The sequence below is a fragment of the Physeter macrocephalus genome, chromosome 18 (assembly GCF_002837175.3).
Source record: "Physeter macrocephalus isolate SW-GA chromosome 18, ASM283717v5, whole genome shotgun sequence".
NCBI lineage: Eukaryota > Metazoa > Chordata > Mammalia > Artiodactyla > Physeteridae > Physeter > Physeter macrocephalus.
The window spans coordinates 80053138-80069069 of record NC_041231.1 but is presented as its reverse complement, the minus strand read 5'-3'; the positions used below and the strand labels follow the sequence as shown (position 1 = coordinate 80069069).

Sequence of the window (15932 nt, the reverse complement as noted above, 5' to 3'; positions counted from 1 at the left end):
ATGAGCTGCTTTTATATTTTGAAGATTAATCCTTTGTCAGTTGCTTCGTTTGCAAATATTTTCTCCCATTGTGAGGGTTGTCTTTTCGTTTTGTTTATAGTTTCCTTTGCACTGCAAAAGCTTTTAAGTTTAATTAGGTCCCACTTGTTTATTTTTATTTTTATTTCCATTTCTCTAGGAGGGGGTCAAAAAGGATCTTGCTGTGATTTCTGTCATAGAGTGTTCTGCCTATGTTTTCCTCTAAGAGTTTTATAGTGTCTGGCCTTACATTTAGGTCTTTAATCCATTTTGAGTTTATTTTTGTGTATGGTGTTAGGGAGTGTTCTAATTTCATTCTTTTACATGTAGCTGTCCAGTTTTCCCAGCACCACTTATTGAAGAGGCTGTCTTTTCTCCATTGTATATTCTTGTCTCCTTTATCAGACATAGGTGACCATATGTGTGTGGGTTTTTCTCTGGGCTTTCTATCCTGTTCCATTGACCTATATTTCTGTTTTTGTGCCAGTACCATACTGTCTTGATTACTGTAGCTTTGTAATATAGTCTGAAGTCTGGGAGCCTGATTCCTCCAGCTCCGTTTTTCTTTCTCAAGATTGCTTTGGCTATGCTAGGTCTTTTGTGTTTCCATACAAATTGTGAAATGTTTTGTTCTAGTTCTGTGTAAAATGCTATTGGTAGTTTGATAGGGATTGCAATGAATCTGTAGATTGCTTTGGTTAGTATAGTCATTTTCACAATGTTGATTCTTCCAATCCAATAACATGGTATATCTCTCCATCTATTTGTATCATCTTTAATTTCTTTCCTCAGTGTCTTATAGTTTTCTGCATACAGGTCTTTTTTCTCCTTAGGTAGGTTTATTCCTAGGTATTTTATTCTTTTTGTTGCAATAGTAAATGGTTATTTTGAGGTAAGTTCCCTCTATGCCTACTTTCTGGAGGGTTTTTCTCATAAATGGGTGTTGAATTTGTCAAATGCTTTTTCTTCATCTACTGAAATGATCATATGATTTTTATCCTTCAGTTTGTAAATATGGTGTATAACATTGATTGATTTGTGTATATTGAAGAATCTTTGCATTCCTGGGATAAACCCCACTTGATCATGGTGTATGATCCCTTTAATGTGCTATTGGATTCTGTTTGTTAGTATTTTGTTGAGGATTTTTGCATCTATGTTCATCACTGATATTGGTCTGTAGTTTTCTTTTTTTGTGGCGCTCATGATCCTTTGTATTTCTGCAGAGTCAGTTGTTCTACAGCATTCATTTTTGAAGTAGAAACAAGGAGAACTTTTCATTTTTCTAGAGTTCATTTAAGTGCAATAATTTTTAAATGATAGTTCAGATTGTTTTTAAATGATAAAAGGTTGTTTCAGCGTACTTCAAAAATATGAACAAAAAATTCACTCTCAAACTCTTTCTTAAGGTTCCCTCCTCCTCCAACAATAATTCCTTTTTATTCAATCAAGTGCCTTTTGGAGTTCAAGTTGATGGAGAAAATCAGTAGGATTAACTCTGGATTAATTTCTTCCAATTTACTTTTGCAGCTGCCAATTCCAGACAGCTTTGTGCCAACTGGCTTAGTGTGAAAGATTTTTCCAAATGAGATTCTTAAAGTTATTGGCATCGTTGTCCTTGTCATCGTCATCAACACCATCATCATCACCATCATCACCACCATTATCATCATCATTAAGGCCATCAGCCTCCTCCATGGTTCTTGCTTTAATAAAAGGGACACTCAGACTTTAAAGGATAAATTAGAGAGGATGAAACTTTGTCTTATGTTATCCAGGTAATTCTGTAAGGAGGTCACAGTGTATCTGAGTTTTTATTTGCCCACCTCCCACCCTGGGCCCCAACACCATCTACATGGCATGCTGTGTTCCTGGTTGCTGGACCTGAGTGCCATACATGGACCAGTGTGAGGACAGCCCTTGCTGGCAGCCTTTCCAAACTGCTCTGAAGAAATCCTTTGTTCTCCCCTTAATGATTTATCAATATGCTTGGCTTGACCAGCAAAATTATGGCAGCAAAAAGGGGCTGGCTTGGGAATGCTAATTCTACCATTTACCAGTGAAGTAGTCTAAGGCAAGCCATTTTGACTCCTCAGTTTCCTTATCTGTAGAAGGAGAATAACACTTATTTTTGCACAGGTTTTGAGAATTTGAGATTATGAATATAAAATCCCTAATGCAAGGAAAATATTTAAAATACAAAATATGATAGGTTGTTCTTTTTATGGCAGAGGTCAGCTGAGGGTAAATTATAATGGACACTAAGAACAGGCTGGGCCACATGCATTTTAATACTGAGAATTTCTCCTCCTAACTATTGACTCTGCACATGTTAGTTAACCTTTCTGCCTCAGTTTTCTTATCTTTAAAACAGGGGAAGTAACGTATCTACATCCTCGGACCATGTGAGGATAAGCTTGAGTTAATACGAATGAAGCCTGAGTAGCCAGGGCTCTAGGATATTAGTTCTGGGAATTACTGTTTTCTCCCCTCTCTGTTTTCCTTTCCCTGGTCCCTGTTGTATCTCTTCTGGGCTGCTTATTGAAGCCTCCACTTGGGAAAGGAAATGATACATCCGTTCACATGAAGGCTCAGAGGAAAGGATAAAGGTGGTGCATTAGAGGAATAAAGAGAAGGCTGGTGTTATTAGAGCACAAGGTGTAAGAAAGGAAGTGGTGGAAGATGAGGCTGGAAAGATGGGACCAAAGGGAAGAAAAAGCCTTCCGTCAAAGTGAGGAGTTTTACTGATAGCACTTCCAGACTTAAAGTGATGGGTCTTACTGATAGCACTTTCAGACTATTGTGATGGCAAAGGAGACACAAAAGAAGGATGCTTGCCCTCAGTGAGATCACATTAGAGTTACAGGGCAGGGTTTCTGAGCCCAGGCTGGGATAACAGGTGGGATAACAGGGCTAAATGCCTAGTAGTTGACATCGACAGCAGCAAGCTGTCAGCAGAGAAGGCGTGCTGGTGCTGTGGATGGAGCCGTGTTCTGCAAATCAGAAGACCTTGGTTCTGTTCACTGCTTAGCCACCAACTAGCTGCATGACCTTGGGCCAGTCTCTTTGCCATCTGGGCCTCAGGTTCCTCACCTGCGAACTGAGACAAGAGCACTTTGCAACCCTTCCCATTGCTACATAATTCTACAGGAGAAATGACTCATGGCTAAAGTGGTACAAGAGCTCTTTGTGGAGAATGTAGGATGTGAATTCAGTGTCCAGTCTCAGGATCCAACTTCCTAAAATTTTTTGAGGACGTATCTCCAAAGAAGAGGTATCCATAGCATATTCATTTCCTAGAGCTGCTCTAACAAATTACCATGAGCTCTGTGGTTTAAAACAACAAAAATTCTCTCACAGTTCTGCAAGGTAGAAGTTCAAAATCAAGGTGTCAGCAAGGCTGTGTTTCCTTCCAAATCTCTAAGATGGAATATTTTGTTGTCTCTTGGCATTCCTTGACTTGTGGCAGCGTAACTCCAATCTCTGTCATCACGTAGCCTTCACTTCTTATCTGTGTCTTCTCTTCTGTCTCTCATAAGGACGCTTGTCATTGGATTTAGGGCCCCACTTGGATAATCCAGAATGATCTTATTTAGAGGCCCTTAACTTAATTGCTTCAGTAGAGACCCCTTCTCCAAATAAGCTCACATACACAGGTTTGAGGGGTTAGGATATTGACATACCTTTTGCAGGGGCCACCACGCAACCCACTACACATGGCTAAAGGCGAGTGTCCCAGCTTTCTTCTCTAGGTCAAATATGCTAACGCTCAAAAGGAAAGAAATTGATGTGAAACGTAATGCCACCTAGAGAGAATTTTGGAAATTTGGGAGTTATAAGGACTGATGCAGAGTGGGCAAGGACCAGGGATGCTCATTGTGTGGGACACGTCCACATAAGTAACTGACCCATGTTCTATAACAACTTTTCAGTCCTATCCCACTTGCATACGTCCCCTCAGACGTTGATGTAGGTGAGGAACCTGTTTATAATTATCTGGGTCTAGAACATATCTCCATTTGACAAATAACCAGGAGGTTATATCATCTGTGAATTGCATTTCAGAGTAAGGAAAAGGATATTACAAAATATTTATTATAAGAGGGTTTTGTTTTTGTTTTGTTTTTTGCTATGCCATGCGGCTTGCAGGATCTTAGTTCCCCAACTAGGGATTGAACCTAGTGAAAGCATGGAGTCCTAACCCCTGGACCACCAGGGAATTCCCAAGAGGGGGTTGTTGAGTCTGATGGGAGGAAACTCACAGGAAAAAAAGTCCCCCTCCTAAGGTGTTTTTCACAGATCTCCTTTAAGTGAATTTTCTAGTTGGTAGTATTTTATCAGAATTTCCTAAAGTAATTCCAATCTCCCTGAGTGATGCATACTTAGATCTACCGTAGCTCATGGCTGTGTCTTGCGGAATAGTCTAGAGCTTCTGGGATGGGAATCAGAATACTGTGTAGTGAGATCTTCTTTCCCACAGTCCTGTTTGGTGGTGGATGGATGTGGTGACCAGCCTCTCTGAAACTTAATTTTCTTATCTTTCAAATAGGAATGTCATATACCAAGTCACTGTTATCTAAAAACTAACCTAAATCCCCAAATAAAAAAAATTATGAGAGTATACCTAAATACGAATTGGATACCGAGAAGAACCCTCTGAACAGAAGTAAATCTCACCAAGGCTGAAGTCCTTCTCTGTTCCACTGCTTCCCAGCGCAGGCGTTTGGAGATAAGAAATCAGGGGAGGATAGTAATGCGTGCTCCAAAACCAAACTCTCCCATGGTGCTCCTATAATTAACTCCATTAATGGTAGACGGTGAGCCATGGTTTTAACTTCTGTTCTCCTGCTCTCAGATGGAATGTCAAAGCAATATCATTTGAAAGAAATGGAGGAGGAATGCAAGGGCACCAAGGCCTGAAAAATGCAGCTCCACCTACTCCCCTCCATGTTCATTGTCTTTATCCTGGTCCTTGAAATGTCAGCCAACCACACTTCATGGCCTATGTCTCCCCTAGGAACTCTCTTCCCCCGTAAGTTCTCATGTCTCATACCTCATGCCCCCTCCTTTTCTGACTTCCTTATACAAAATAGCATCCCTAATCAATCATATTCCTTTACCCTACTTTATTTTCATCCAAACAACTGACATCATTTTATAATTTTATTCAATAATTTGTTTATGGCCTCTGGCTCCCACTGGAATATATGACCCACAAGGGCAGGGATACTGCCTACTGCATCTCTTTATCCTCCATGCCTAGAACAGAAACTGGCATCTAATGAGCTCCCAGTAAATATTTGTTGACTGAATGCATTTCACTCTTTCTTAACTTTGTCATCACATCTAGAGTTCCAGGCTGATACTCATTCATGGGTTACTTCTGCCTGCTTTGTGATTTGAATGATGCACTTTTTCAGGGACAAGAGCTTTGCTTTCCATTTTTGTTTTCCTTTTTGAATTTCCTTTTGATAATTAATAGATACCCTTGTCTGATCAGCTTTTATTATTTCCATCTGAGCAATTTGTTAGCCCTGGCTTAAAGGACTAGTTAGAAGTTTGACTACGGAGGTATGCTGGGCTTCGAAGTCTTCCAAACATGGCTCAGCTAATTCATTATGTAAATATTGCAACCACAGACCACTGATAGACCATTAATAGAACATGGTAAGGGGATTTACAGCAGATGATGGGAACATGAACTCCCTGAATTGTTTATTTATGCTATATTGAAAAAGAAAGTGGTTACTGGTTACCCTAATGTAATTATTGATTACTAGACTATAGTCTATAAATCCAGGAGGGTAGAGATCTTCTCTGTCTTGCTCACCTCTATATCTTCAGGACCTAGAACAATGTCTGGTATATAGCTGAAGTTTATTAACTGAATAAATAACTGAAGTTTATTAACTGAATAATTAACTGAATAAACAGAAGTTTATAAGACTCATGTAGTGTTGGTGAGACTATAAGCTTTTGGAGAACAATTGGGTGTTATTTAGTAAAATTAAGTGCACATATAGCCTGTGACCCAGGAAATTCCATGCTTGGGTACCTTAGAAAATCTTTCACAAAGACACAAGGGGAGGATGATTCATGACAGCATTGTTGTTAATGTTTGTCAGTGCAAAGATTTGGAACCAACCTAAAAACTGAACAGAGAAAGGATGAACATGGTGTGGTATATGTATATTATCAAATACAGTGTATCAATCAGAAAGAAGGAACTAGATCCATATATATCAATAAGGATGGTTCACAAATATAGTATTGAGCTTAAAAAGTAAAAAGCACAATGAAATGCTTAGCACAATGCAATTGATGTAAAACATAAAGTAATGCTTTCTGTTGTTCATTGTTACACAAATTTGTGAATAAATGCATGGATGATGGAATGATATACATTAAATACAGGAGCATGGATGTGAATGGTGGCAAGGAGGTGGCAAATGGCACTGAGCATCGAAGATGAAGAAGACACAAATAAGAAGCATAAAATTAAATTTAAAAGGGACTATGCCAGTGGTGGCATCATTAATGCACTACAAACTAAGGAGTATAGTTGTTCTTATCAGTCCTATTCTGTGCTCCCAAGAACCCATTAATGATGATGATACAATAACATAACGTATATGTAAGTGACTAGCAGTGCAACCATCTTTGCTAATTCTCCTTTCCTTTCTGACTACCTTACAGAGATAGCACCAGAATTAGGGAGATAAACATTTGAGATGGGCTTTGAAAATTTCCACAGAAATGATAGTTTGAATTACTTTTGTGAAAACTAGGCATGAATTGCTACTATAAAAATAAGTACTTATTTGTTTAAATTGGCCAGTGGCTCAGTTAGGTAGAGACCAACTGGGAGGGTAGAGTTTAAAAAGAAAATATTTCAGCAAGGCAAGCTGTCAAGGATCATATGAATTATACCAGAAAATGAAAATTTAAAATTCCTGGACAAAATCTGTAAGTCCTGGGGGCTTCCCTGGTGGCGCAGTGGTTGAGAATCTGCCTGCTAATGCAGGGGACACGGGTTCGAGCCTTGGTCTGGGAGGATCCCACGTGCCGCGGAGCAACTAGGCCCGTGAGCCACAACTACTGAGCCTGCGCGTCTGGAGCCTGTGCTCCACAACAAGAGAGCCCGCGATAGTGAGAGGGCCGGGCACCGCGATGAAGAGTGGCCCCCGCTTGCCACAGCTAGAGAAAGCCCTCGCACAGAAACGAAGACCCAACACAGCAAAAATAAATAATAAATTTTAAAAAAATCTGTAAGTCCTGAAATACGGTCCAAACACTGCCATCTGCTCATAAAATTATGGAGAGGCTGCTGGAACTTTCCAGCACTGGAATGGATTGTCTCCACAAAGCTGTCAAGGCAGGGCTTCCCTGGTGGCGCAGTGGTTCAGAGTCCGCCTGCCGATGCAGGAGACGCGGGTTCACGCCCCGGTCTGGGAGGATCCCACATGCCGCGGAGAGGCTGGGCCCGTGAGCCATGGCCGCTGAGCCTGCGCGTCCGGAGCCTGTGCTCCGCAACGGGAGAGGCCACAACAGTGAGAGGCCCGTGTACCAAATTAAAAAAAAAAAAAAAAAAAAAAATCTGTCAAGGCAAAAATCTGAGGCACCAGAGCACCAGGAGAGTTTCCAAGGGAAGAAGGTCACTAGGATGCTTTCACTCTCCTTGGCTTATTTCTGCTCAGCAGTTCCCAAAGTTAAAAAAAAACAACAGGATTTGCCCTTATAAAGCACCAGTCCAAATTATACTTCCTTCTACTTAGCTAACTCTGGAGCGCCTCTACTTTATTACCAGTACTCATCCGATTCATAATCATTCTTCAAGTCTCATCTCAAGTCCAAGAGAGAATGGCATGAATAAGGGCCTTGGATACAGACAAACCTGGTCTCCAATCTAAACTCAACTGCTTGTTAGCTGTATGAGCTTGGGCAGAAGATGAAATCTCATTGTGCTGCAATTTCCTGAACAACATGGGGAAAACAATACCTAACTTTCAAGTTGTTGTGAGAATGAAAATACTAGAGCAGACACTCAAATCAATATTTACACATTCTCTCTCATTCTCATTCCTTTGACTCCTCTTGCCCCAGTTGATCTCTCCTTTCTCGGAACTTCCCCAACACCTGCGGGTGCAACTCGGTGACTTCCTATCTTGCTTGTAATTCTACTTCCTGGCGTAACTTTTATCTCACCCGGAAGAGCTTAGCATGAACTTTCTTTTCCTTCTTCTGACCTTCCCCCCAAAGAACACTTATTAGAACAGGAGCTTGGCTGAATATTACCAAGTACCATGAACAGATAAAGGATGGAGGGACCCCTGCATTTCTCTTAAAATACCCCACTGGCCATCAGTTATAGAAAAACAGTCTGAAAATTCTCATCAGAAAATGGTGTTTCAGGTAAAACAAAATTGAATGCAATATTTTCAGCCACAGAGAAGCTACACTCATGTATCTCTATGTTTTTAAATGGGGTGTCAGCAGGGGGAAACCAGATCCTTTGTTTTGCCCTCCACAAATACAGCAGTGACTCAATCGCTCCTTATTCTGCTGTCACAAAGGGAGCTGGACACTTTATTTTTCCTATGACAAATCTAAAGTAGGTAATCACTCTTTTCTCTAGATAACCAGGCAACACCCACGGTGAAAAAGGATTCTCTCGGGCTTCCCTGGTGGCGCAGTGGTTGAGAGTCTGCCTGCCGATGCAGGGGACACGGGTTCGTGCCCCGGTCCGGGAAGATCCCACATGCCGCGGAGCGGCTGGGCCCGTGCGCCACAGCTACTGAGCCTGCGCTCTAGAGACTGCAGGCCACAACTACTGAAGCCCATGCACCTAGAGCCCATGCTCTGCAACAAGAGAAGCCGCCGCAATGAGAAGCCCGCACACTGCAACGAAGAGTAGCCCCTGCTACTAGAGAAAGCCCATGCACAGCAATGAAGACCCAAAGCAGCCAAAAAATAAATAAATAAATTAATTAATTAATTTAAAAAATAAATAAAAACAGCTTTGTTGAGGTTTACTTTGCATACCCATAAAAGTGAAGTACAATACAAAGAGGTGAAGTAACTTGCCTAATATCTCATAGCTGGCAAGAGGTCAAGTCAGGATGTGAAACCTGACAACCTGCCTCCCATCCTCATAACAACCAGATGGAAGTACCTGAGGCTCTGGGAGCTATAGAACTTGTCCAACACAGCTACTCAGTCACAGGGATCAAATTGAAACTTTGAGTTTGTCTATTCCGAAATCTTTACTTTTTTACTGCGTTACATTGGTCTCACTCCAAATTGTGGGGAGCTTTGAATACTGTAGCTTCCCAGTTACTTTAAAAATGTTTCTTTCGTGCCCATTACTCATTCAACAAACAGTCATGGAGTGAGTGAATTGGGCCAGAGCCACAGAGCTACAGAGAACTAAGGCACGGTTGGATCCTGGGGGATCACAATCTTGTGTGGAAACAGACACAAAAACAATGAATTCTAACAGTAAGAACCTGTAAAAAGTACTCTGTTTGGAGAATAGGAAGGACTAAATTCCACCCAAGAAAGCAGAAAGTTGAAGCAGCAGCCCAGGAGACATGCTGATGAGAGAGTCTATTCTATTCTAGTCTATTCATTGATTGATTGATTGATTTATGGTTGTGTTGGGTCTTCGTTTCTGTGCCAGGGCTCTCTCCAGTTGTGGCAAGCGGGGGCCACTCTTTATCGCGGTGCCCGGGCCTCTCACCGCCGCGGCCCCTCCTGCTGCGGAGCACAGGCTCCAGATGCGCAGGCTCAGTAATTGTGGCTCACGGGCCCAGCTGCTCCGTGGCATGTGGGATCCTCCCAGACCAGGGCCCGAACCCGTGTCCCCTGCACTGGCAGGCGGGCTCTCAACCACTGCGCCACCAGGAAAGCCCGAGAGAGTCTATTCTTAATTCTTCATAATAGGGCACAGGTGAGAGCAGAATCAGACTAGCATTTTAAGACTAGTTGATGGAGGATGGAAATTGATGGAGAGGAGATAAATTGTTAGGTCAATCAGGAACAAGATGGGCGATACTAGGGATCCTAAGTTAGAGCCGTGAACACAGAGAAGGGAAGGTGGGGACAGATGGCACAGCAAACACACAGTTATGTTTTTTCCACCGTGTTCTTTTTTTATTAATACCACATCAATTTGCAGTTTTATAGGAACCAAGATTTGAGCTCCTTAGGTGCTGCTATACTTTCATGTTGCATGCGCATATATACGCACACAGTTTCACTAGTAATTTTTCACTTACAGATTTTTCTTAAAAAAAAAAAAAAATTCCCATGTGGTGCAAAGATCTGTAGGTGCGGAGGCTTCCAGTGAAGAAAAAGGTCCTTTGGAGGGGAGGCCCAAAAAGATGATCAGTGATCAGTTAGTTATTAAGTCCACCAATGTGTTCAACACCGGGCAGGAGGACTTACAGAGGGAAAAGGCATGAGGACTCAAGGTGGAACCTCTAATTACTCCTTGATTCAGTGGGGAGTTTTGTTGACCCAGAGAAAAGGAAGAGAATCCTAAAGTTCTCATGCATAAAACCTTCCCCTCCCTTTTCCCCCACACACAATTCCTTCCTTTAGAGGTCTTTTGGGGTTAGAAAGTTGTCCTCTGGCAGTGTAAATGCTTTTGGGAGAGCACCTGACATCTGGGATGAAATGGATGAGAGGTTAAGACAAATTTTCTCCCATTTTTAATTTTGCTAAAGACTCTGCTGACAGTTTGTGAGAGAAAATTCTAATTTTGAGTAGCTCTTATTATTACAAGGGTACTATCTTCATTTCCGTATTTGCACTAAATAATCAAGACCCAGTTCTTCTCTTTGCCATTTTTCTTCTTCGCTGGCAGCCGCAGACAAGAGGGTCGAGCTCTGCAGTTTTGGTGGGTATACAATCTACCCTGGACACCGGAGGCTCTACACCAGGACCTACTGGAAGGTTTTCCAACTTCATAATGCAAATTGCAAGTTGGTGTTCCTTTCCAAGAGGAATCCTTGGCAGGTAAACTGGACTGTTCTCTCCAGAAGAAAGCACAAAAAGGGAGAGCTGAAGAAATTTTAAAAAGAACCCATGGTATAGTCAAATTCCAGAGGCCATCATGGGTATAGCCCTTGCTGATATAAGGGCTAAGAGGAATCAGAAAGGCTCAACAAGAACAGCCTAACAGGGCTGCCAAGGAAGCAAAAGGGGGCTAAGAAAGCATCTAAAAATACAGCAAAGGCTGCTGCTAAGCCTCCCTCAAAGGCAGCACCTAAGAAAAATATTGTGAAGCCCGTGAAGGTTTCTGCTCCCTGGGTTGGTGGAAAATGTCAAATTGCCAGATCAGATTTTTTAAATTAATTAATTATTATTTTTTAGATCAGATTTTAAAATAGAGATGACTCTAAAAAAGGGATTCCGTTCTTAATACAAGGCATACATATTCACATCTTTCCCTTTCCTCTATACTCATTTCCTCTCATCCCTGCTTTTTTTTTTTTTTCCCCAACAAATTTGTTCAGGGCCTTCTAGGAGTTAGCCATCAGCTGGACATTTCCTGGTCCCAAATATCTAGACATGATTGTTTTGAACCCCATTCTATGCCCCATGGGAGTGCCAAGCCCACCCTGAGATAACCACGTTCCCAGGAAGCTTAGAGTTTGTTCTGATCTGAGGTCCTGTTCTTCCTGAGTTCACAGGTTGATGAATCACCTGGCAAAATTCTAGGTGCTGCCCCTTCGTCCAGCTGAAACTTTCACTCCCAGCATGTGATATAGGACTTCCTGAAGACTTAAGGGGACACAGGGCGGGTTTACGATGCAGTAAGGCAATATCTTCAAATCTACTGTCATCCAGCCTTATCACTAACAGTGACTTTCCACGGTCCCAGCACAGACACCCGGTGACGCCACCTTCCTGCTCTCTACCCCATGCCTCTTAAAATTCTTCTCTTTGCTTTCTGAGAAGGTACCCAGGTCCCAGGTCCCAGGCTAATGGGGTATTTGAGAGCTCAACAGCACAGTAGGGGATCTCTATTTAACAGAATCCAGCCTTGGTAAATGGAAATTTGTGGTTGTAAATAGCAGGTTTCCTCCTCCCCCCACTCCCATTACTCTCTGCCTCTACTACTGCATGTTATCTTCCCTTTAGGAGATTTTGGTCTCTTGGGAATAACACCTAATAAAGATATGTACAAAGTGCTGAAAGGACATCAGGAAAGGAAAGACTTGCATGCAAAGGGACCTGTGGGGATTAAGGGAAAGCTTTACGAATAGTCCATGCATGCATGCATCCATCCATCTATCCATCTAACATCGACTGAGTGCCAGCTTAAGCGCTAGATACTGCTCTAGCCATTGGAGATATAGTCCTGAACAAGACAGCAAGGGCTCTGCCCTATCAGGGTTTATATTCTAGTAGGGGGCTATGAATTTTGATTCACGTTTTGCAGGAAGAAGAAGCATTCACTGCATAGGTAAGGGAGTCAAGACTTTTCCAGCAGAGAGAACAGGATACATAAAGCCATAAAGGCAAGAAAGAAAATGAAATATAATTAAAGCGCTAGGAAACTTAATATGCTTGGCTCATAGGATATGCAGTGGGAAGGCAAAGATGGGGGCAGGGCCAGGCACGCATATAGCTGGGAGTTTGGATATTATCCTGTGGCAAAGGGAAGGTTTGATCAATTGTACAACGTCCCTGTCTTTTTCCTGCTGCTGTGCCCTCTCCTCATCTCTATTCCAGTCAGCATGTGTGCTCGTCATTCCCACCAAATGAGTCCATAGAGATAGGAGCACTGATTTATTTGAGCAGACATGTGTCAACATCATTTGGAGAAAAGGCACCAGACCCATTATATACACTCAGATAATGTAATTAGGACTAGTTTGAAAGCAGCAAACCTCAAGCTTTCTTAATTCAGTCCTGACTGCTTCGGCCCACTGTGCTTCTCAGCCTGTCTTCCAAGCTAATTTCTACTTCTCCATCTCTCCACTCGTCAGGTCCTTTTCCCCAACACACACACACACACACACACACACACACACACACACACACTTCAGTCATCTCAGGCTCTCTCCTTGTCTTGACTCTTGTCATGGCAAGCCATGATAGTCACTGGATTTCCACAGCAAGGAAGGGGTAAATTCTTAGACCCCATCTCCCTTAATGTGGGCGAAGGTACTATAATAAAAGCATGTTTCAATCCTAATCTCGTCACATCTTTGTTGGATTCATGCAATTCTAAAGGCAAGATCCGGATGGGACCTTAGAGACTGTCTAGTGAAATCTAGCTCCTTCATTTTAGAAAAAAACAGATCAGGGGAATTTATCTCAAGCTAATAAGACTCTGGAGCTGAAAGCGACAGAGGCACATCTTGGTTCCCTACTCTGATGGGGGATATGCATGTGTGTGCATGTGTGTGTGTATGTACGTGTGTGTGTGTTGGAGAAGACTGTGTGGTAGGAGACCCTGGTCCATGCAGCCACGTGGAAAATGTAAGACGCAATCCCAGCAGCCATACAGCCAGGCTTTATGGATGTTGGAACATTCTAAGGTTCTGCAGGGGTTGATACAGCACAGAAACCAGGCATCTGGCCACATCCCCAGAATTAGGGAATTCTTAGTCCCACCCAAGTGTTACGCCTGGTGACAGCCTCGCTCCTTTTATCTCTGCCTCTGCTACTTCTGCTGCCACGGGTTAATAACTTGAGAAGAAAAAAACAACTCGTCTGTCTTCTTTATGGCTCATGCTGACTCTTGGCCTCTCCTGATTGTGGTTTCTGCTTGCTGGGTCTCTGTGGATCATTGGCTTTTGCCCATTGCTAAGTCCTTCTCTCAGTCTAGCTTTTAAAGTTCCCAAGAGGGAATTCCCTGGTGGCTAAGTGGTTAGGATTCTGGGCTTTCACTACCGTGGCCTGGGTTCAGTCCCTATTCAGGAACTGAGATCCTGTAAGCTGCATGGCGCTGCCAAAAAAAAAAAAAAAAAAAGTTTCTGAGAGAGGGGCTGATTGGTTCGTTTAGTTTCCTCCTCCCTTCTCTCCTTCCTTCCTTCCTTCCTTCCTTCCTCCCTCCCTCCCTTCCTTTATTTTTGGCTGCGTTGGGTCTTCGTTGCTGCGTGCGGGCTTTCTCTAGTTGCGGCGAGTGGGGGCTACTCTCCGTTGCGGTGCGCAGGCTTCTCATTGCGGTGGCTTCTCTTGTTGCGGAGCACGGGCTCTAGGCATGCGGGCTTCCATAGTTGTGGCACGAGGGCTCAGTGGTTGTGGCTCACGGGCTCTAGGGCACAGGCTCAGTAGTTGTGGCGCATAGGCTTAGCTGCTCTGAGGCATGTGGGATCTTCCTGGACCAGGGATGGAACCCATGTCCCCTGCATTGGTAGGCAGATTCTTAACCACTGCACCACCAGGGAAGTCCCCCTTTAGTTTCATAGTTATTCTTCGTGGACAATATTCTTGTGTCAGATCTTCTCGAAGACTGCCACCTGGCCTGGAGATCAGCTGTCCTGGGACTTATCGCCTGTGCCCAGGGTGGCAGTAATTTGCTTTTGTTAGACAGGACTGTGCTGGTGGCAGTGTTGAACCCCCTCTCCAAGCAGCCTCTCCCATAACTATTAGTGGCTGAGGTCGGGCTCAAATCCAGGTGTTCAGACTCCTTGCTCCGTGCCCTTCTCATCATGCCAAACTCACCTGGTTCTCACTGGTCCTGTGTGTTTCTTCCTCACCAGCTCCCACTCCTCGTGGCATCCACTCTCCCATAGAGCAGGACCCAGGGTCAGATCCTGGAATTATAGAAAAGGACGTGATAAACTAATTATAGCTGAGAATGGCTTAGTCTATATCCTGGGTATTTACATTTTAATGATGCCTTAAACCGAACAAATTACCCTCTAATGCAGCATTTCATACTGTGCTAGAAGGAAAGAAAGATTTGGGAGGGAGCAAATTTCCCAGGGCTACTCCAATTACCATACAAACAACAACTTATTCTGCGTGCCAATAAATATAGCTTCCAGCCTCTTTTATGTATATTATCTCCCTGGTCACCACTTTTATTTCACTGATGAAGATTAAGAAATGAATAACTTCTCTGGGCATAAACCAGATTAAGGATGTTGAGATGGGCACAAATAAGCACATTTTATGCTCTAAAAGAGGCTCAGAAGTCACAAGGTGAAGGATGGGAAGGTCCTTTTATAAGGGAAAAAGTTTCTAATTTAAGAATTCTCAAACTTTCCATTACCCATTGCACGCTCCTGCAAGGGAGAGGTAAGTTGTCATTCACGGACCTGAAGTTAATTCTCTTGTATTCCTGTAGAGTTATTGAAACAGAGCAGGACCCTGTGCAGCTCCCAGGTACAAATCCTTTCCGTCTCACATTTCTTGTTTATAGGAAATAGGCTCCATTCAGCCTCCATGACCTTCCCTGAGTTCCAAAGGGCAGATTTGAACAGTTGCTGATCAGAGAAGAGAGGGGATGCAGAAACAAGGGAGGAGCAGTCAAGAAATAGTGCAGCCTTGGGGCAGTGTCCTGGTTCCTCCTCAAGGAATAGACATAACAATATCTTTGAGCCCCTCTGCAGAACCAAGGCCCCCACCCAGGTGGAGGATGGCAACTTCAGGCTGAGCACAAGATTCCTGGAGCACCTCCCTACTACCTCCCCACCAACCCACCAGAAGAAAGTCACACACCCTGCAGCCCTCACCCCAAATGTTGCCTATAAAAACCTCTCCCCCGAGACCAGTGGGGAGTTTGGGGTTTTTGAGCATGAGCCACCCATTCTCCTTGCTTGGCCCTGCACTAAACCTTTCTCTGCTCCAGATTCTGACTTTTTGGTTTGTTTGGCCTCACTGTGTGTCGGGGACATGAACTTTGTTCGGTAACATTATTTTTTAATCAACAAATATTATTATAGTGCCTA

At 43.1% G+C, this 15932-nt stretch overlaps 1 pseudogene; it reads left to right on the top strand.

The window, feature by feature from the left end:
- LOC129391528 (60S ribosomal protein L24-like) overlaps window positions 1-11376 on the top strand; it is a 14918-nt pseudogene extending 3542 nt beyond the window's left edge.
- Window positions 11377-15932: the final 4556 nt, after the last annotated feature.